The sequence below is a fragment of the Schistocerca gregaria genome, chromosome 8 (assembly GCF_023897955.1).
Source record: "Schistocerca gregaria isolate iqSchGreg1 chromosome 8, iqSchGreg1.2, whole genome shotgun sequence".
NCBI lineage: Eukaryota > Metazoa > Arthropoda > Insecta > Orthoptera > Acrididae > Schistocerca > Schistocerca gregaria.
The window spans coordinates 70,418,306-70,442,269 of NC_064927.1; positions in this window are offsets into that span (position 1 = coordinate 70,418,306).

The window sequence follows — 23,964 nt, forward strand, 5'->3', positions numbered from 1 at the left end:
ATCCACAGAAAGTCAAGGCCGAATACACCGCCTGAAACGATATACATCGAAAGGAATACAGTGTCACAACAGTGTTGAGTGTATCGTATTCAAATATTAGGAGGTCAGTGTTACCACGAAACATTGCGCTTCCCCACATTATAACACCACCAAAACATGACAATATGACTGTGTACATTACGTGTTCTGTTCTCTTTCCAGAGGGTACGGAATCATTACCAAGATTGAATCTGCTATGATTTGAGAAGAGCAACCGACTCCTCTTTGGTCGAATCCCTACGCTCTCGGCACCATCATAAACAGTGCCGCCCATGTGTGGTCGTCAACGGCCTACAACGTAGTGATCTCCGCGCTTAGGTGACCACCCTCGTGCTGCCGCCCTGCCACTGCTGTACCCCTCTTCTTCTCGGCTGCGCACTGTAGAGGTCGTCTGCTGTTGCTGTAGTTGACCGTGTAGACCGCCGTCTCTCTTTCAGGCAGCTGAGCCTCCGGTTTGGAACCCTCACCGTGGATCCGCTGAGCCATACCATACTCAATGGCTACACTCGTTACACTTCGTTCTTCCCTTAGTTTTCCGATCACTATTTCCTGTGTCATGTCGTCTCCGTACCCCGTTGTGATGGAGAACGCCACCACAGAGCAGTGTAACGTCTCGCTGATTGGCGCTCACGGCCTTTTCCTGTTCGGTTAATTGTCCCGTGTTAGGGAGCCCCTCCGATTTGGCACTACGATCATACTGACCTCACGCCATGTGAGGTCCCACTTGCTGTGCACGACTGGGCGACCTCTGGCAACATGCTTTCGCACTTTCGTTCCTTTACACCGACTAGTTAACATGTTATGTTACTTTTCTATCCCGTCCTTAAGTTTTGCACAGCAGTGTACTACGTTACGCATCCGCCTTACGTCACAACAAACAATCCCCTAGCGGATATCCATCCGCCAAACGTGAATATAACCAGTTAGCTAGGTAGTTAGTTTCCTGAGGACAGTGTCCGAGCGAGAGTTAAGAGTCACACGCAACCGCTGCCAAGAAGAGCACAAGTGGACATACTTGATGGGACGTTGATCACCATTCACTGGGTCTGGAACTACACCTCTTTTTAAAGACAGATCAGTGTAAGTGAACATGCGTCTATATTGCTACACACAGTTTTCCTACTCCTTATAAAATCTCCTATTACTGAATCATAGTAAGCTTCTGCTAATGTATGTTGCTATCCATGTTTGCCATGGCTGTCGCTTGTGACGAAGCTATATAAGTGTTACACGAAAGTGAACCACCTCATAACAGCAACTACTTCCGCTGTTAATGAGTTCTTCTCTTGTCACATTTGTATGTTTGACGCCAAGAGCGTTTGGTAAACAGAACAGTTGTCAAGCAAAGACGACCGAATTTCGTTTTCTAGTTGTTATAGCATGATGCGTTCACAGGCTCAAGTGGATTTAGTTAACGTTAGGGCAGACTATGATCTGATACCCAAGCTCCGACACGTCAAAGCGCTATCCCAAATGTCGCAGTTACCGATAAAGAAGGAATCCAATTTTGTTTGGGCAATTAAATTAGCACTGCTATTTGAAACCTGGTAGTCATCGGAAAGCAGGATTCGGTTTCGATTGGTCGCCTTCTACAGTTTCACACAATTCTTTTAAACCCGTAATTCCAGACTCAACAATAAATAAAAATACCGCACGTTATTAATGAAGGAATAAACAACTGTGTAAATAATAGTGTTTTCAGTGAGGTACAGTTTAGCAAATGACCATTAAATACAGATACAGCAGATAATGTTTTAAAAGTAAGACTCTGCGATCTGAGCAGAAGGCCTTAACGCCAGGAATGGCAATAAATTAAGAATTGTTTAAGAACTGACTGCAATTGACAACTTGCAGGTACTGAAAATAATATTAAAAGAAAGTCGTCACAAACACAGCAGAAGGTTTCAGACGCCAGGAATGGCAGTAGATAAGGTCTTAAAGGCTTACTGCGTAAATACAAATACCAAATTACATTTTATGTCACGTGATCATAATCATGGCTGAAGTCCTTACACGCCAGGATTGGCAATAATATAAAAATTTAGAAACCAACTGTACAACAGCAAATGAAATAGAAAAGGTTAATTAAAAAACAAGCAACTGATCACCAAACGTGTTAAATAAGATGATGGTAAACTTTGTAACACAATCCTTAACATCCAGTAAACACTACGCTGCCAGATTTATTCCAGAATGCGACCAGAACTATTAACTAGACATATATAACCTATAATGTAGGCATTACAAGGTATAGCAATTAATAATACAACAATAATACACAAGGACCAGTAAGCGAGTTCCATAATGGGTACCGACGCAATTTATACCCGCAGAAGGCGTGGGCTGAAGGAACGTTACACTGAACTACTGGCCATCACACCTCCTTTTAATACACACATGTCTTTCAAGAACCAAGGGGCCACAGACGGTGCTCCAGGAATCGACCTCTGAGAAGGTCTGGCGACAAGCACTTTCGCGAGTGATGAGATAGGCAGCCAAGAGTTGCATTCACTTCACAAGACGGTAGCTCAGACTAGTGGCAGTCTAACGAATGACTAATGATAATCTTGCTGATGCTATCTGACGTCCGAGAAACCAAATACAACGATGGAACAATACGCCAAAGCCGGAACCGGCGGTCTGCACTACGTTCCCAGAATACTCTGTTTAGAGCACCCGGAACGAGAAAGAAACCACTACCACCAGACAAGAAGAATCACCAACCGGCCTACAATCAGGAAAGCTGTCAAAACTACACACCTTACCGGACAGCAGCAGCAAGGTGAGGAAACGTACAGTGCCGTTACATACACTAACTGGGGCGTTAGCGGCCACCAGGTAAGAAAAACTACCGCTGGTTGAACTTAACAAATTGAAACAAGTTGAACGTAATAAATAGTAATAAAAAGTCGAGAAAAGCTAATAAGATCCGCCTTTCCCAAGAACACCTCTCGCTGCTCTTCACCTCGGCGACACTACGAGCAGCAACATGAAAACAAGTCACAGGAGAATCGCAAAATATCGCAATGGAGGAGGTCTCTCCACTTGAATCCAAATGCACCCAACCCTCGTGACCACAGCTCTTCCATCTGGCAGTCCACGAGTGCCGCCAGCGGTCCCGGCGTGTTCTCGCACTGCGCGGACCTGGCTCCTCCTGAGTCCCCACACTCACACGACCCGGAAAAACGACGACGTCGCCGCAAAGAAAGGGCAACAGTTACTACATATCAATAACCGTCGCTGCTGCCATTAGCGGTCAGGCAACGCATGCGAAACCGAGTGGCGACAGTCTACACGAGAAGAAGACAAACAACCACAACCACGCCAACTAAACGATAGCGACTGGCCTGCAACACAGGGCGGTAACCAACAAACAGCACCAATGAGAGCCGCAGCGCGGCTCACTGTTTATAATTTACCTTCTTATGGCTTAGTTAACCACAAATAGCAGTGCTGAGTTAATGGACCGGGAAAATGGTACTCTTAACAAGTTAAGCACACTCAGACTTCAGACGGAATGTGGGCTGTTACTCATAATTTCAAAGAAGGTAGGAGCTGACAGGAGTGAATACTACCCAACCATCAGTTTACTAACTCACTGCGGCAAAATACAGACATGAGTGAAAAGTGAGAAACTTGTAGAAGTCGACCTCGGAGAATATTACTTTGAGTGCCACAAAAATGAGGGAATACACGAGGCAGCGCTCACCCTACGACTTAATGCTATAGACGTTTCACATTTCTTCAATCTGCCATCTAGCATTTCATAGACTTAGCGGGAACTATTTACAGCGTTGAGTGAAAACCACTGTATGAAATTCTGAAAGTACCAGAGACAGGGACTGAAGGGTTACTTAAAAGCTATAAAGAAACCAAGCTGCAGTTGCAAGAGTCGAACGACATGAAAAGCAAGCAGTGGTTAGTTAAGGAGTGAGACAAGGCTGCAACTATCTCCGATGTGATTCAGTCTATATATTGAACAAGCAGTACGTGAAATGATAGAGAAACTTGGAAGGGAAATTACAGTTCAGTGAGAAAAAATAAAACGTTGCCTCTGACAAAATACGAGCGTTGGAACTTTAATAGTGGAAACTATTTATTTACAACTCGTACAAAACAGATACGTGTTTCAAAGTTTTACTAACCTTCAAAGTAGTCGTCAGAATTGTGTATAGCCCATTTCAAGTGATGTGGAAGTCGTAGGATACTCTTAACAGTGCCAGTTGTGTTTACAGTTCGAGCGGCGTGGTCTATTGCCCCATAGATTTGTAGCGGTTCTGAAGCGAATGTCGTGAAGTGTTTCCTTCCTTTTAAAAATCGAGTCGAACTTGCGAGGCCTTAAGCCAAAGGAGTGCAGTAGATGGTATAGCACTTGGCAGCCCCATCATTCAAACAAATCAGTAACAGCTTGCACAGATGTCGTTCAGGATTGTCCTGTAAAATAATGTTCAGATCCAGCAAAAAGTGTCATCAGTTCTGTCGCTATGCTGTTTATTTTTGGAACACAACCTACGACCAGCCTAGAGACAGAAGTGACAGCATTTTCTGCAGGACCTGAACATCATTTTACAGGACGATGCTCAACGACATCAGTGGAAGTTGTTACTGATTTGTTTAACTGCTGGGGCTGCTAAGTGCTATACCATCTACTGCACTCCCCTGACATAGGCCCTCGTGAATTCAACTCGATTTCTAAACAAAAGGAAACACTTCGCGGCATTCGCTTCAGAACTGCTACAAATTCTTCGGGCAATACACCGCGCCGCTCTAACTGTAAACACAACTGCCACTGCTAAGAGGATCCTACGACTTCTACATCGCTGGAAACGGGTTGCACACAATGCTGGTGACTACTTTGAAGGTCAGTAAAACTTTGAAACACGTATCTGTTTTGTACAAGCTGTAAATAGATAGTGGCCACTATTAATGTTCCAGCCCTCGTAATTCTGTCAGAGATGGAACAGGACTCGGAGGGGTAGTTGAACGGAATGGGCGGAGCCATGAAAAGAGATTATAAGACGAAGAACAGCAACAGCAATCAGCCGGCCGAAGTGGCCGTGCGGCCGCGAGACCGCTACGGTCGCAGGTTCGAATCCTGCCTCGGGCATGGATGTGTGTGATGTGCTTAGGTTAGTTAGGTTTAAGTAGTACTAAGTCCTAGGGGACTAATGACCTCAGAAGTTGAGTCCCATAGTGCTCAGAGCCATTTGAAAGCAACAGTAATGGAATGTAGTCGAAGCAAATAAGGCGGTGCTGTGGGAATTATAGTAGGAAATTAGACACCAAAACAAGTAGACGAGTATCGGTATTTTCGCAGTAAAACTGTGGCAGAAGTAGAGAAGATATAAAATGCCCAATGGCTACAGCACGAAAAGTACTTGTAAAAAAGAGGAATGTAAATCTAAGCGTGAGGAAGTCCTTCTTGAAGGTATTTGTCTCGAGTGTAGATTTGTCCGGAAGGGAAGCATGGGCGACAAGTAGTTACGACAAAAAGAAATGAGAAGCTTTTGAAATATGGCGCCATAGGTGAACAGTAAATATTAGGTACACAGATCGAGTAACTAATGCGGAGAGGCAGAATGGAAAATCAGGGAAAGAAATTTACGGTACAATTTAACTAAAAGAAGGCATCAATTGATATATAACATCCTGATGCATCAAGGAGTTTCGTAGTTGAGGTAAGCGTGGAGGGGGTAAAATTTTAGAGACATAGTCACAGAATACAGTAACCAGATTCAAACGAATGAAGGTTGTAGTAGTTGTACGGAAATGAAGAGCCTTGCACAGGATAGACTAGCATTAAACCAATCTTTATAGTGAAGACCAGTAGAACAACATAGTGCAGTTACCTACTTTGGAAAATTTCAGTCCAACTATTTAGGGTATTTATCCAGACACACAAGGGGCCGTGATGGTTTAGAGGATGGTGCACTAGCCTTTGTCTCAGGAGGGACCGGTTTCAATCCCAGATGGGAACGGGGATATTTCCTCGTACCAACTCCTCCAGGGTGGTTACAAACCTCTGTTAAAATTAGTAGCGGGGATTTTTCCCGGCGGTAAAAGGCGGCCGAGGGCGAGGGGTCCTCCAACCTACCCCCTCCTAGTGCCCCAGCCGACTCAAGGCTTGCATTTTTCTTGCAGCCAGGATTGCACCACAGACTACCTACTGTACCTATAACACATGAAACTTGTAAATAGGAAGGTAATTATATCCGCTGAGCAGTGGTAAGTTAACCTGACTCAGATTCCACGGAACATTTGTGTCCTCCAAAGTTGTAAGACGCAGTATGTCGCCCAGACGTTCAGGACAGTAGAACCACTGCATGAAGCCGCATGCGCCTTCGACGCTCTAGTTGACCGTAACCTGCGCAGTTCTGCCTCAGCGCTCTGGCTCTTACATAAAGTCCAGATCGCCATATGCAGTCAGGAGGGAAGTCCACACATCGGTCGACTTAACTGTGCAGCGAAACAAGTATTAGCGATGGAACGCCATCAAAAAACATTTTTTGAAAAACCATACTTAGAATACACTGCAAATCCTGTCAAGTTGCAACCAAATGCGTCAGATTACTCTTTCAGGCAATAAGTATTCCGGCAAAAACACATTTCATATTACAGTTTTTTACAGTGTAGTGTCATAACAATTCCTCGAAGGAAGTAACTGCGGTAATGACATAATTCCTAGAAAACGCAGTGCGGAGTTAATCTTCATTCTCATTTGCTGCAGTTAGCTCTTTGCCTCGCAGGATATTCACAAGAGGTTAAACAGAAACGTAATTGGAGCCAAAAAATTAATTCCCATTGCTGGAGGAAACTACCGGTAAACGTGCAACGAAAGGACTGTTGATTATCCGTATGCTTCCCATGCAGACGTAACGGCAGGGTCGTACGACATAAAAGAGCGGTAGGCAATGGTATTGCGCTGGCGCATGTATCTGGAAAGGTCGGGACGGCAGTGAGAAGAATTTAGACAAAGTCAAGGCAGAAAATTTGTCACAAAAACATTATGCAAAAATTTTGACGATGCTTACGAAAATATGCTGTTCTGAATCAGTTTTATTTCATCACTATCTGGCAACGATTCGTTACCTAGTCCGGTGCAGATGCATGTCAGAGAAGCGCAAGATGAAGACAGGTATTAAGTAACGAAATGGCTTGCTATGTTCCAAATACAAAGTCCAACATACATACAAAAAAATGGTTCAAATTGCTCTGACCACTGTGCGACTTAACTTCTGAGGTCATCAGTCCCCTAGAACTTAGAACTAATTAAACCCAACTAACCTAAGAACACCACACACATCCATGCCCGAGGCAGGATTCGAACCTGCGACCGTAGCCGTCACGCGGCTCCAGACTGAAGCGCCTAGAACCGCACGGCCACACAGGCCGGCCAACATACATTCAGATATCATGTAAACAGACATTGCGATATCGCTCTACCGTATCTGATTCTGGACCTGCACAGATTGATGGGAAGTCATAGTTAATGCTAAATGTTGTATAATGTGCCTCGGCCTCTCAGGAAAATAGATGAACACACTAGCCCCTGATGTAAGGAATTGCCTCTAAAGGTGGGTGAACCAGTAGTCGGTGAACGGCACGGAATGGAGTGTAACCTCACTCGATTAAACATTCCTGCGGATATCGTCGATATAAATGAGCTCTAACCAAAATGTTCCAGACACAGTCCTCCGTTCTGATGAGGTGTGACCTGAAAAGATTTTAAAAAATAATTCACGGAAGGATTTACAAATTTTTTGGAGAACAAATGACATGTAAACAGTTTGGCTTAAGAAATACTGTCGGTACTCGAGAAGATATACAGGGTGTTACAAAAAGGTACGGCCAAACTTTCAGGAAACATTCCTCACACACAAAGAAAGAAAATATGTTATGTGGACATGTGTCTGGAAACACTTACTTTCCATGTTAGACCTCATTTTATTACTTCTCTTCAAATAACATTAATCGTGGAATGGAAACACACAGCAACAGAACGTACCAGCGTGGCTTCAATCACTTTGTTACAGGAAATGTTCAAAATGTCCTCCGTTAGCGAGGATACATGCATCCACCCTCCGTCGCATGGAATCCCTGATGCGCTGATGCAGCCCTGGAGAATGGCGTATTGTATTACAGCCGTCCACAATACGAGCACGAAGAATCTCTACATTTGGTACAGGGATTGCGTAGACAAGAGCTTTCAAATGCCCCCATAAATGAAACTCAAGAGGGTTGAGGTCAGGAGAGCGTGGAGGCCATGGAATTGGTCCGCCTCTACCAATCCTACCAATCCATCGGTCACCGAATCTGTTGTTGAGAAGCGTACGAGCACTTCGACTGAAATGTGCAGGAGCTCCGCCGTCATGAACCACATGTTGTGTCGTACTTGTAAAGGCACATATTCTAGCAGCACAGGTAGAGTATCCCGTATGAAATCATGATAACGTGCTCCATTGAGCGTAGGTGGACGAAACTAAAATGAGCTCTAACATGGAAATTAAGCGTTTCCTTACACATGTCCACATAACATCTTCTCTTTATTTGTGAGGAATGTTTCCTGAAAGTTTGACCGTACTTTTTTGTAACACCCTGAATTCCGCATTCAGATCAACAGCATTATAACTGTTTTATTGATGTTCAAAAGGCATCAAATATAACACAACAATATAAGATGCCTGAGGTGCTAATAATTGAAGGATGGATGACAAAGACATCCGTATCATAATTAATCTGTATTGGAATCGGTATGCTGCTGCTAGAGTAAGCAGTGAGAAATCTGACGCGTTATAGATATTCCAAGGCCTGAGAATAGGCTGTATTTCGTACTGACTGCTATTTAATTTATTCGAAACAAGTTACATCATCAAAGAACGTCTTGAAAATGTCGAAGAAGGAATCGTCTTTAATAGAGAGAACCTGAACAATATCCGCCAAGCTGACGATGCTGTAGTATTTTCTGACAGCTCAAACATCATGTATCCCGAATCAACAACAGTAGTGAACGCTGTGGCCTACAAAACAACATAATTGAAACAAAATTAATGATCATCACAAAGAAAAACCTAACAAACCATCATCTAAACATATATGGTAAACATGTTGAACAAGTAAACAATTACATATTTCTGGGAAACAACATTAACACTCGCAAGAAACTAAGTTCGCACTTAGAAAGCCAGAACGGCGTTTTTGTAAAAATACTTTGATGTTCAAGGGCCATCAGCTTTCATTCGAAACAAAGTTAAAATTTATACCTTGCTACATATTTAGCGGAATGCTAAGAATACCACGGACACGTAAATTTACTAACAATGGCATTTTCTGAAACGAACGAAGAAAAAAGTCCAAAACACAGTAAAATGCATATCTCGGAAGTGAAACGAGAGATGAAAATAGGTTTAAAGTGCTACGGAACATTCTTCAAGGAAAGACCTGGTGAGAGACAAGGAGAGAGAAGAAGATCTTGGCTCGGAAATTTAAGAACATGGTGTTGACACACGAGCGAGAACTTTTTTTACAAAAAGGACTAATGTCTCCAACATTCGAATAGTCGCTAGAAGAAGAAGAAGAAAATATGTATACCGCTAATGAGAAAGCTGAGACGCTCTGTCCAAAGCACTATGATATTTCTGTTCCGGCATAGCGACAAACGTCAGCACAGTGACCAAAAACGGAAATACGGAGGAGCAGTGAGGGCTGAGAGACGACGTCAGCCAATAGTGTGTTGGCCAGGCCGACAACAAGGCAGGCGCGGCATCTACCTGGCCACCGCAGGAGTGGAAGACGATCCGTCATACAATCGCTACAGCACTGGCTTATGAACTGTTTAGTTTTGCTTGAATAGCAGTTGTATATACCGAAGGACATTGATTATTTGCATGTCACCATTTGCTTGCCACACTCCTTTGTAAATACACAAAGTATTGTCAATTTAACTTACTGTAATGAATTCCTTTAATACGATTTGCTTGAATTGTTGACTAGCGATCCGATAAAACAGCTTCCTAGGCAACCTGTATTAGACGACTGGGCAGGATGCTACAATTTCAGCAGCAAGAAGATCAACGAATAAAACGTTATCAGTTGACCAACAGAATGAAGTTTGTAATCGTCCATATCTGTGTTACTTAAGGCCAGCCAGTTAAGTCGAGTTAAAGATTACCTACCTGACTGGTTCCATGACAAACAAAAGTTAAATCTTCAGAATTTCATACGAGGCAGTCATGCCAGGTTTTAGTTGGCTCGCGTTTAAAACTAGTTTATACTGAATGCCTTTGTTACAACAACTATTTTTACTAGCTATAGGTATAATCACTACGATACATATTGGAATTTTAGGTAAAACTAGTTTTGTGTTGACTTTTTGTCACTAACTTTTGCATCCCACAAATGTTAATAATCTTGAATCGATTTAATCTTCTGTACTGTTTCTGTGTCTTTTTTCGTCAACTACGTGTGCTTCTTTCATTTTGTTCTCTAATTTATCGTAAGTTTCATCTGCCATCATATGTTCATCAATCTGTAATACCGTAGCATTACTTGATTGAAATCTGCAGTGAGAAATTCGTACGAGTCTATGTATACATGGCTAGCGGAAAACTGACAGCCACGGGCGGGCGGCGAAAAGAGTCAGGCAGCGCCGCTGAATCATTCAGGATCATTGTACTGTGTTACGTGTAAGCTGAATGACCAGAGTCGAAACAGTTTTAATTTCTTGTCAAAACGCATTTTGTTTAGTTAAAACCAGTCTTAACTGAATTTCGTTTTCGATCAGCATTAAATACTACTTGTAAAAATATGTTCAGGGCAACTAGTTTTGATTAGTAAGAACTTGTTTTCCATTGAAACACCTATAATTATTGACAGGGATTGAAATTTTAAAATGCTACCTTAGTCTGTTCATTAGGAGGTATGATCTTACATCGAAGTTTTAACACAATAAGCCAAGTATTAAAGTTAGAATCTGTGTGTACACCTTAAGGTGACACATCTAACTGCACTCAAATTCACTAGACTATATTCATCCAGTTTGTCAGAATAAGAGCACTTCACGACTTCCAACAAACTTTACTCATAATTTCAAGCCTTTTAGGACCAATGAGAGGGGTAAAAGTTGATTGATTTCAAATCTTTTCGGAAAAATGAGAGGCAAAAGTTGATTGCTTGCTACATTTTCGATGTTCATGCAGCAGAATTTCAGCATCAGGCATGAGGTTTTGATATATTTCTCGTTTACTGCTAACTCTTTTCGTAATACATTCAGCAGGCAGTATCCACAAATACCGTTGAATGCACGATACATAGTTCAGAAGGTATAAGGCTATAAACATTGGGATTCTTGAAAAACTAGCTTTTCCTACGGACCGCAGATTACTCATATTGTACTCATCTAGTGCTTCATGGTGAGACTACGTTGTGACTTTCGAAAAACTTAAAGTATAATTTCAAGCTTTCTCTAAATTTTCTCATTAATCCACGCGTGCATAATCCGAAACTAAAGAAATCAACCTGATTACGGTTTTGTGCCTTCAACCGCAAAGGTTTTACATGCTCAGCATCAAATATTAAACACATTACCTCATTCGGGAAGTAATTAAACGTTTGAGGCTGTTTTTCACAGGGGAGGTCGATCCTATAAAGAATAAGTGGTGGGGTTACCGGCCATATATTGAAGTTAAACATTTTTACGGTGCTTACATTCGCTCGCTCGTCGCTATTTCTTTCAGTTAATTACGTACACATGGTTGGTTCACCATGTGCCGATAATGAATCTGGCATCAGAAACAACTGGCGTGATCATTCGAACAGACTTGGAACTTTGTAGAATGAATTTCCTAGTAGTAACAATAATTTTGTGTTTAACGATTAGCAGCAGTCTGCTTGGGGTTTACGAGATCTGTCTGGTGCACGTTTATTCTCCAGTTCCCGGTAGTATTCAGTGCAATGTCTTGCTGTAGGCGATTCTCATTTCCACTATTCTGGCTGTCTTGCTTGGATTGTCGATTTGCGTCTTTGCGTCTTCTTCCGCTTCACTATCGCTATGTTCTCTGGAAAAGCTGGGCAACCCACTTGGCCAAAGAGTATACGTTTGTTGAAAACATTTAACGTCAAATGCAGCAGGTAAAGCAGGAACCAGCGATTTACAAGTTCCAATTGAAGGTCTACTTAAATATCATCTTTAGTTGTCGGAGCGACGAAAAGGATTAAGAACTGATGTTACGACTGCTTCTGGTAAGAGGTATACAAAAGAGGTTTCTCTCTTACCGTATGAGACGAACTTCCAAATATTTACGTCATCAACCATATACAGTCAAAAAACTTTAGATATCAGAAGAACTTGTGATGGAGACAGGGCAGCTCACCGACGACTTATAAATTATAATCTTTGTCAAAAGTAGATATGTCAGAGAGGGACCTGTTACAGCCAGTGGTACTAAAGTTTTTTGTCTTTTATGTGTGACAAGCAAATGGTAAACAACATTCCTGTCTTTATATAATGTTGTGCGTCTTTCAGAGACAAACTGCTTCTATTTCCGCATTTCTTTCGCGTACCCGGTTACCCTCGAAGGGTTGTAGGTACGGTCTATGTTGCTTCCCCAGCTCACTTTCCTTTACCTGCTACACTGTGTGCCAGATAGGCTGAGGGGGCTGTCTAGCTGCAGGCGCTGTCACGCTGCACAGCTCAGCGAAACATTTCCACACGCTACGTGAAGTCGTCATCGCACGTAGAGTACCTGTTGAGGGCATATTGATGTATAAACCCTTAAATATTTGTTGTAATGGTTACAAGAAAATATCAGAAGTGAGATACAGAAAAATTTATGAAACGATACACAGTGTAAACGTTTAGAATGTGACAAAGTTACAATTCTCAGGTGCCTGTTGTTCCCGTCAACGTATCTAGACGAACGTCTCAGACATGGCCAACCCATTCCGCTCCTGCTCCCTTCCCAGAAATCGAGATAACAACATTTTTCAAATACGTCTCTTTAAAATTAACCCCCGACAACGACAGCATCACTGGCTGAGCGACCTAGACAACTGGCTGGAGATGAGGGACCTGTGTTCTATTCCTAAAAGCGGCCTTTAGTCTTTTTCGTATATTTTTTCTTTGTGGGAATAGTAGGTTGATGAGGCAAGTAAACCAATTGGAAATAATAACAAAGACTTAGTTCCACCAAACCTAGGTAGCGGATGGGCAACTCATTTGCGGCAAGCTAGATCAGGTGCCAGGTTTTCGGGCTTGTCTCAGGTCATGTCTATTCATGGAACATTCTTTGTAGAAGTCTGTCTACAGGTGTCTTCACCCACCTCTGTATCCATGTGGGTTTCAACAACAGTGCTGGCTTAGGGATTGATCCACCTTTCATGTGCGAAAAATTTGGCGAAAACTTCAGTCTTCCTTCAGCAACAATTTTGTTCAGGCTTCATGATCACTGAAGCTAATCTTGTAATTTGCCTCAAGCGTCGTTGATGAAAAGCACTGAGCTTTTGTGTTGAATTTCCTGGCATTTTGCTAGTCTCACGCGCTTTAATGGCTGTCGGTAGGTTGATAGGGAGCTGCCGAAGCTTTGTGGACATACGAAATTTATTTCGCTGATCGCTAATTCTTTGACATTAGCTGTATTAGGTACAGATTTAGTACCTATTAACGACAAACGAAAATTTTTCCTGACAAGGCTGGCATTACGATTTCCTTCTTTCCGCGAGCGACGTTGTAAAATAAACTCTGTGGAAAATCTTACAGAATCCAATTTCCATATGGTCCGCATTCGTCAGGGGACTGCAGAAGCTCTCGCACTTCCGCTGTTGATGTTTTCACCTACAGAAAAGGCTGGCGAGATGTGGCACTCCGTCAGCATCTTGCGCTACTTTCTGTGGCACTGTAATACGAGTAGCTACGGTTCTGTTTCTAGTGCGCATTTCTTTTGTCTTGTCGCCAAGCTATTTTTGCCATACGGAACTTGCCTTTGCATCCAGCATTGTAGTCATGAGTGTAAACTTTTCTGCCAGAAGAACGATATCATCGAGAAAATCGAGATCAGTAAGACTAGATTGCTCATTCCAAGGTATGCCCACGATGGAGTTGTCCATAGTTTCCCTCATTATGAAATCTACGACTAATATGAAAAGAAATGCTACGAAATCCATTCTTGTGTGGTACATTTCAGAATGGTAAAGAAAGCGGTTCTCCCATCTTCAGTTCTCATTTAGCAACTCGTGTCTAAAGACACCTTTCTGAAACAGCAGTTAGATGGTCAGGAATTTGATGTAGACTTACAACATTCCACAACAATTCTCGATGTATACTTCCAAAAGCTTCTTTTAAAAACAGCGAAATTTAGATGCAGTGGACAGGTAAAGTCGGTACAAAAGAAATTTTTTTCTGCAAATTGGTAAACTTTAAGACAGTCAGAAAGTCAACTGCGCGAATTCGTTCTGCAGCTGTAGGACACGGCAATATTCCAATACATATCATCAGTTTGCTATTACTACCGTTAATAACCTGTATTTTAACCATTCTCTTGTCTGTAGCATCTTACTGAGGCCCTGGAAAAAGGGACCCATTAAACCTCTATCCAAAAAGGAATCTGCCACAGAACTTCTGACTAAAGGCCCACTTGCATTATAACTGCATTATCTACTACTTTAGAATACATAGCTCACAATCAGGTCACCAGTTACCCTCAAATAACCTTCTGGATGAAAACCAATCTGGATTCCGGAAAAATCTCAGCACGACAACTGCTCTTATAAAAGTAACTGACGAACTGAAACAAGCTCTGGACAAACAAGAGACTATTCTGTGCTTTTTGGATTAGAGCAAAGCTTTCGACATGGTTGATTTCGGTATTCGACTTGCTAAATTCAAAAGTTAAAACCTTTCTTCAAGCGCTGTACAATGGTTCCACTCATACCTTACATACGGCCAACAGTGTATCAAAATGAAGTAAAGAAATAAGGAACATAGGATTTTTATCGGGGTTTTGCAAGTGGATATACAAGTCGCATCTGTGATGTGGCTAAATCAAAGAATACTTAACAACAGTGGTTTCTTTTGTAATTAGACACTATTGTCTTCTTTGTGAGCATTCTACACTGTTTCGTACCGCTGTGCGGATCGTAATATCTGTATCTGTATCTGTATCTTATCCTTTTATTGATAAAGTTTCTGTACAGCTGGTAATTATGTATTTGTTATCTCCGAAATGTAACGCATGTTTATTAAAGTGATATGTGATTTCATTTATGTGAAAATTATCATCCTCTCTCAGAATATCTGCAGAATTAATCTCGGACTGAGATTTTCATTATTGGCACCCATTATTGAATGGATTACTAATTTATTTAAATACGACCGCAGTAGCAAGCTTATTCAGCGAAAAAGTACGTTGTTACTTACGATGAGTTAATATACAAGTACTACTATTAAGATTTTCCAGAATTTCAGCAAATTTTAGTTGCATGAGGCCGCAGACTGGCAGTGCGATACAGCATTGACGCAGCTAACACTTTTATCTTCTGCCAAAAGTATTAAATGTTCTCTTTACTTTCAAGCGAAAGGTACATTACGTCAGCAACATATATAAAACACCACATTTTCTCTGTAAAGAAGAGAACATCATGCATCTGAAGAATTGCTCGTATGTGGAGAGGATAACGTCTCACTTAAATCACTGCTCGCCATTTTTTGGAAATCCTCCTTTCTGTGAGATGAACAATATCACACGAGGAATTCATACGCTGATGAACCAAAGACACTGCTACAGCTGCCTAATGCCATGAATCCTGCAGGGGTTGGAGAATTCTTACGAAGAACACGTTGCAAGGCATCTCAGATATCCACAACTATGTTCATGTCTGGGGAGTTTGATGTTCGGCGCATGTGTTTAAACTCAGAAGCGATTCTATAGCAATTGCGATCCGTCTTTTGTAGTCAGACAACAGGTCAGCATCTCGCTTGTCAACCTATTTGCCCTCTATTTTAAATGACAATGACACGTTAGTGGTATTTCTTTCTTAGTTTTGTGCAATGTCCGATTTGTTCCCTATAATTTTAGTACTACTGTTTTATTGCTTTTTCAGGATGGCTGGCTCACCCGCATTTTTATTGCAAGTGATCAGCCAGTCATTCACTACTGTTAACGTGTTTCAGTTTTCCTCTTGTGTTCGTTTCCGTTGACACTTTAAGAACATCTCACCATACCTATCATACTGAGATTGGGAGACAGTGAGTGAAATTTTATCTCCGTTTGCTTTTTCTTGTCGACCAGAGTGGCCGGGCGGTTCTGGGCTCTACAATCTGGAACCGCGCGACCGCCACGTTCGCAGGTTCGAATCCTGCCTCGGTCATGGATGTGTGTCATGTCCTTAGGTTAGTTAGGTCTAAGTAGTTCTACGTTCTAGGGGACTGATGACCTCAGATGTTAAGTCTCATAGTGCATAAGCCACCACCCCATAGCGCTCAGAGCCATTTCAACCATTTTGATTTTTCTTCTTTCTTGCGATCGGCAACGCCTATATCAGACAGTAAGTGTCTGGAGCAGATGCTAGATCGGTTACTACTAGTACAATGGCGGGTTAGAAGTGAGTCGGATGGTTGTGTTATAGTCGGCGCACAAGCAATTAGACACAGCACCTCCGAGGTAGCGATAAAGTGGGAATTTTTCCGTACGGCCATTTAACGAATGAACAGTGAATATCAGGAATCCGGTAAAACGTCAACTCTCCGACATCGCTGCGGTCGGAAAAAGATCCTGCAAGAATGCGACCAACCGCGACTGTACAGAATCGTTGCACGTGGCAGAAGTGCAGCACTTCCGCAGATTGCCACAGATTTCAATGAGGGGCCATCAACAAGTGTCAGCGTGTGAACCATTCAGCGGAGCATCATTGATATAGGCTTTCGGAGCCGAAGGCCCTCTCGTGTACCCCTCATGACTGCACGACGTTAAGCTGTAAGCCTCGCCTGGGCCAGTCAACACCGACATTGGAGTGTTGATTTCTGGAAACATGTTGCCTGGTCGGACGAGTCTCGTTTCAAATTGTATCGAGAGGATGAGGTGTACGGGTACGGATACAACCTCATGAATCTGTGGCCCCGCGTGTCAGCAGGGGACTGTTCATGCTGGTGGAGGCAGTTTTCCAATGAATACGACTCTGACGGGTGACACGAACGTAAGCATCCTGTCTGATCACGTGCATACATTCATGTCCATTGTGCGTCCCGACGGACTTTGGTAGTTCCAGCAAGACAATGCGACACCTCGACGTCCAGAAAAGCTACAGAGTGGCTCCAGGAACACTTTTCTGAACTTAAGCACGTCCCCTGGCCACCAAACTGCCCAGACATGAACATTATTGAACATTATCTGGGATGCCTTGCAACGTGCTGTCAGAAGAGATCTCCACTCCTCGTACTCTCACAGATTTGTGGACAGTCTTGCTGGATTTTGGTGTCAGTTCCCTCCAGCACTAGTTCATAAATTAGTCGATTCCACGCCACGTCGTGTTGCAGCATTTCCGCATCCTCGCTGGGGTGCTACACGATATTTCGCAGGTGTAGATATTTCTTTGGCTCTTCAGTGTAGAATAGGGAATGATATATTGTTCGACTTTCTCAGCAACGTACGTACTCACAATTTTCACAGTAAGCCACATCTTGATTCAGAACGCCTCTCTTGCAGTATCTACCACTGGAGTCAGCTGAGCGTCTCCGTGTAGCTTTCGCGCTTACTGAATGAACCCGTAACGAAACGCATTGGCTCTTGTGTATTACCTCTATCAACCGTATCCAGTACGGATTCCAGACCGACGAGCAATACTGTTGCACTTATTGAACGAGCCTTTGTAATCTGCCTCGCCGCTGTGGCCGAGCGGTTATAGGCCCTTCAGTCCTGAAGCACGCGGCTGATACTTTCGCAGGTTCGAATCGTGCCTCGACCTTGGATGTGTTGCGGCGGCGCGGTTCTTTCCGTCCCTTTACGTCGGACCTGCACCTACCTGTGAACATTGTCTCAGCAGATCATCAGTAGGAAAGCCGAGTGAAACCTACTGTACTTCTGCGTGAACCAGGCTGCAATTAAAGCACTAATCTACGTTTCGGGAGAAACACGAAATGAAAGGTTGGAAATTTTGTTGTCAATTAAGATATTCTGAAACTTAGGTGAACACGTATCACTGCCAAGCCCGTGCTAGTCGTAACACAGTCACTCACAATCCCTTTCACTCATGTTAGCAAGTTTATGGTGTTGCATTTCCTGAAAACGTGACAACTACAAAAATACTGATTGTTTTAGATAGATAATGGTCGCCAAATATTAAGTCTGTCGGTACCAAAAGCAGCCACAGTTTTTAGCCACCGACGTGCTCAATACGCCAAGCGGAATATATGTCTTATCTCGTCACAAAATTCACTTAAAAATTCAGAAATTTCTACACACCCATCAGAATTATTATGCCGTCACTTCCCAACACTTTTGATCTATGAACCACTGTTAGATCCGGCAACTTATCATTTCCATCGGAACTACTACTCCACACGTCCGATCACTTTCATGGCTAGGCTTCGACTCCTCTCTAGAATACTCTAAGTCTTCTCTACCAGCAGAGAAAAGCGTGCGAAGAATATTGCTTTACAATTGATCAGTTTACTCAACAGCCAATAGCAAAACAACATTCCCCCGCGCTTTTCATCCATAACCAATCGCAAAATAATAAACCTCACGACTGAACTTTTTACCGACGTAACTATCTAATATGCTGAAGTTTTGTTTATGAACATTTGTATGGATATGGACACATGTGATTTTTGTAGAATAGATTTGTAAAGTAAGTTTATGGTAAAGAGAAAGTTAATTCAGGTATAAATAACAACAGTAAAATCTGAAAATCTATGGGGCAAGCATCCCGTAACGCGCAGCAGTACATCAGAAGAGGGCGGACAAGTAGATTTGTTGCACACTGGCAAAGTCTCCCTTTTTGTATCCTCGGTGCCCATTCTAAGGGTGCTAACAATAAAACGCTATCTCTCGTTCGGCTTCCACACAACCTTTTCTAAGTGATGGTTCCAGTTTCAGTTTTTTGTAACTGCAATCCCTATATATTTAGATGAATCTATAACCTTTTAAATTTGTGTGAATTATAGTGTCGCCTATATTTAACATCACCATTTAACGAAAGGATCGGTTGGTAGGACATGTTCTGAGGCATCAAGGGATCACCAATTTAGTACTGGAGGGCACCGTGGAGGGTAGAAATCGTAGAGGGAGACCAAGAGATGAATACACTAAGCAGATTCAGAAGGATGTAGGCTGCAGTAGGTACTGGGAGATGAAGAAGCTTGCACAGGATAGAGTAGCATGGAGAGCTGCTTCAAACCAGTCTCAGGACTGAAGACGGCAACAACAACAACATATTTAACAGAATTTACTGTACTAATGTGGCGGACTTGTTCTACTGAATGGGAGTACAACCATAAATTAAACAGTCGACCACGAATGTTCGGCTACGTACCGACCTTAATATTAGCACGAAAAATCTGTTACCTCATTTCCGCCGCAGGAAAGCCGAAATGTAAATCTACTGATTCGCTTAATTTAGATCTGAAAAAGGGAACATCATAAGCGTATGACTTTTACGTAGTAGCTATTTGCAAAGAAATTTTACGCGAGCGCCAGACCCATATATTTCCGCCGCCTGACCTTGACAAACTGTCAAACTATATCATAATTTTATGTAAGGCTTTCGAGCGCGATTGGTAGGTTATGAAACGCGGAAGGTTTCTCCACGCCGTCCTCACCTCAAGAATGCGGCAGTGGACTTGAGCCTTCGGTTGAGAGCCTGCAGGCTGTTGTTGCGGCGTTGCGTTCACGCAGGCGAATCCTCGTTAGCGACGGCACGACTCGCTTGCTACCCGTATCCGGCCGTGGGCCCCGCCGTAGCGTGATCGGCCGTGGAAGCGGAAAGCTATCTTGTGGAAGAAATGGAAGCCCGGAAGCCCAACTAACCGGGAAAGGTTCTGCGTTCCTTCCGGAGAAAGATTTTCCGTTCTAGCTTCATTAGGACACGAACAATTTCAAACACTTTCAGAGGTATTTTAAACATAGCTGCTCAACAGCAACGGTTTCACGTAATAAAATTATAAACAGCCGACCAGTTGCAATGGTTAAAGAATTATTTACCTAGGTTTCGACAAATATAAATTTGCCTTCTTCAGAAGGTGGCCTAAGGACAATGAACATCATAGCTTACATTAGAAAGTATGGAACTTAAGTCAAGAGTAAATTTTAACACAAATTAGAGAGCTAATTCTAGGGCTATATTTCATTTTGACAAATGGATCCCTGCCGACATTTGTAAAAACGGCGATGGTGCATTAATCCTTACTAATGTAAAATTGTAAGTACCAGTCGTCGTTCTCATATTTCTGTAATGCAAGAGCTCTCTAATTTGTGTTAAAATTTATTCTTGACTTACGTTTCATACTTTCTAATGTAAGCTATGATGTTCATTGTCCTTAGACCACCTTCTGAAGAAGACAAATTTATATTTGTCCAAACCTAGGTAAAGAATTCTTTATCCATTGCAACTGGTCGCAGGTTTATAATTTTATTACTTTCAGAAGTCATTGTAGCTTCCAGCTTAACATGAAGGAATTGTGGGCTTAAATTGCTGATGTTTACTGCGTAAATGTGTATGACTATCGCATCGACCACAGCGAAACTAGTCAATAGAGCTGATGGTGTTGGGACAGCAACCAGCGACTAATTTACTTTCAGTTCCTTTATTCACAGAGTACCATAACCGGTTTCCAATCGTGATTCATCCTCAGACCGTTAACGCGCTTTCTTTATGACATATTTACTTTCAGTTCCTTTATTCATAGGGTACCGTTACCGGTTTCCTACCGTTGTGATTCATCCACAGACGGTTTACACACCTTCTTTATGAGATGTGGTGTGTTTTTTACAGATTAATTGTCCTAAATTATAAATAATACATAATTATAAACATGCCACACACAGTTGGTTGCGTTACAGATTTTCGTTGCATGTGACTTACGTGAAATGTCGGTTTGTAGTGTTTGTTTTCATAACATTCGTCCAAGAGATGTGAATACATTCCCACTGCATTCTTATTGTTGCACACGTAAATTTTTCTCACTGAACACTTTAGATTTGTAACTGAGAAGATTTCTATCACGCACCACATGTTTTGATACATACACAGAGCTTACCAAACATATGAGTATCAAAGATGCTTTGACATATCGTAATATTTGATGATGATGTCCTATGTTTGGAAAGGATCATATATTCATTTCCGCACTGTAATACATTTTGCACTTGTACAGATACATTTATTTTTTGAGGTGATATTGTTACATTAATTATAAAGTTTTTTAATATGTATATATGTAGTACTGTATAGGTAAAATAGTACATTACTTAATTACATTTAGCATCATGAGATTTACAGTAACACATAAATTTGCTACTTGATCTGCAGATAGGCGTACTAATATTATTTGCGTTGGAGGTTGGAAAATAATTTTTGGAAATTTTTTAGGAAAGGGAGGTTAGCTAACTTCGTTTGTTCATTAAGGATATAGTTTGGGGTGCTGTTTTTGTGTATGTGCAATTCTAATTCTTCTAATATATTCGAGGTGGCTCCTTTTTGTGCTAGATGTAAAATTTTTAAGTTCTCAATGTTTCCCACTGAATGGTGTTCTTCAGCAATTTTGGGTGGAAATGCGGATTTGTTCAAGTTACCATGTCTTAAGGCATCAATGTGTTCTTTATATCTAATTTCAAAACTTCTGCCTGTCTGTCCAGTGTAGAATTTTGGGCATGTATCGCATTTGAGTCTGTATATTCCTGATTTACGGTAGGGACTCTTGGAGGTATTTACATCATGGTTTACTTTTTGTAGTAATTTATTATCTGTGGAGAAGCTGATTGTGTTATTTTTCTTCTTAAATATGTTCGCTATTTGTTTTGTATGTATCTGCACTAGTGTAAAAGGCATTACAGTTTGGTAAATGAATATATGCTCCTTTCCAAACACAGGACACCATCGTCAAATGTTATGATATATCATAGCATCTTTGATACTCATATGTTTGGTAAGCTCTTTGTATGTATCAAAACATATGGTGCGTGAAAGAAATCTTCTCAGTTGCATATATAAAGTGTTCAGTGACAAAAAATTACGCGTACAACAATAAGAATGCAGTGGGAATGTATTCACATCTCTTGGACGAATGTTATGAAAACAAACACTACAAACTGACATTTCACGTAAGTCACATGCAACGAAAATCTGTAACGCAACCATCTGTGTGCGGCATATTTATAATTATGTATTATTTGTGTTTTAGGACAATTAATGTGTAAAAAACACACCACATCTCATAAAGAAGGTGTGTAAACCGTCTGTGGATGAATCACAACGATAGGAAACCGGTAACGGTACCCTTTGAATACAGGAACTGAAAGTAAATATGTGGCTGGTTGCTGTCCCAACATCAACATTTGTCTTCAAACAATAACCGCGGTCTCCATTATCATCATATGACAAAATTGCATGAATCAATAGAGTTTTTAAATGATCCAAGAGGAAGAAATCGAATGAAGTAATTATTGTTATTATCAATGTAATAGTCTTATCGCAAAAAGAAACCAGTTTCACTTATGGCTGTACCAAAGAATAAAACGTAACCCAGTGTCAAGTAATATTGTAAAACACGGTACATAAAGCTAATTTACAACCCGATACATACGTATAGTTCAAATTCGTAACTTACCTGTTCAGTGTTTGCGTTGTGTTTTGGTATTATATTAACAATTTTCAAATTGCATCATGCTTCAGGGATTGTTTCTTCATTTCAATCTTGAATGTATTAATTGTTTAAACCAATAACATGAAGCAATAATTCGCATGTAAGGGGGAGAGTAACGTTTACGTCACTTAAATCTCCTCAAAAAATAGAAATTTCATTAGAAACTATATATTCCGTAAAATTAACTTAGTATTAAAATCTCGTGTTAATGCAGGCAGTGGAACATAGTCATTTTCAAATTTCTTCAGTGAAAAGAAATGTTGAGAAATATAATGATGTAATATTTAAAATCTTTGTGTTAGTTTCAAAATATTAAGCACTCTGTGACAAGATATTTGTTACGAAATTATTTGCATATCATCAACTACTAGTGAAATTACTACATAGAATGATAACGTTTTCATCGACATAAGGTCATAAATGTTATCACGGTTGCGACCACATTGCTGAGTAGTAGATTCTATCAGTATTTGTTTGGTTGACGCTCAGTTTGACTTAGTTTAAGCATAGTGTTGACTTTCTTTCCCAGCAAGTTTACAAGTTAAACAGTTTTGGATTTCTGTATGGATTATATTTGCCTGATACAGTAAGCAGGACATTGCAAAGAGAGTATGTAATTTATTTCTATTGACACGGACCAGCTGATGAGTCAGAAAAATCGGATAAGCAAGTGAATAACTTTGCCTTCTCCAGCAATAACATGTGATATTATTAGCATGTTTGTTCTAAAAGTCACATAGTTGATAAAAATTATTTATTACGATGGTTAATTTTCTATATTATTTAGTGGAATAATACATTTGTTGGAACATGATTAAAAAGGCATTGTAAAATGTAATGAGGATAATATTTCGTATCCATATGAGATACGCCTTGTCAGGTCACATTCCCGTTCGCATTGCCTCCGGTAGCATCTTAATCTCTCTCATCTTTTTCTGATGGCCTGTATCCGATACTTACAGCTGAAGTATTATATTCGTTAGAGGTCTACACTCTGCAAAGCACAGTGGAGTCTGCAAAGCACAGTGGTACCATAGTTAATATGGTTTCATTCAAGAATGGAGAGCGCTGTAGGT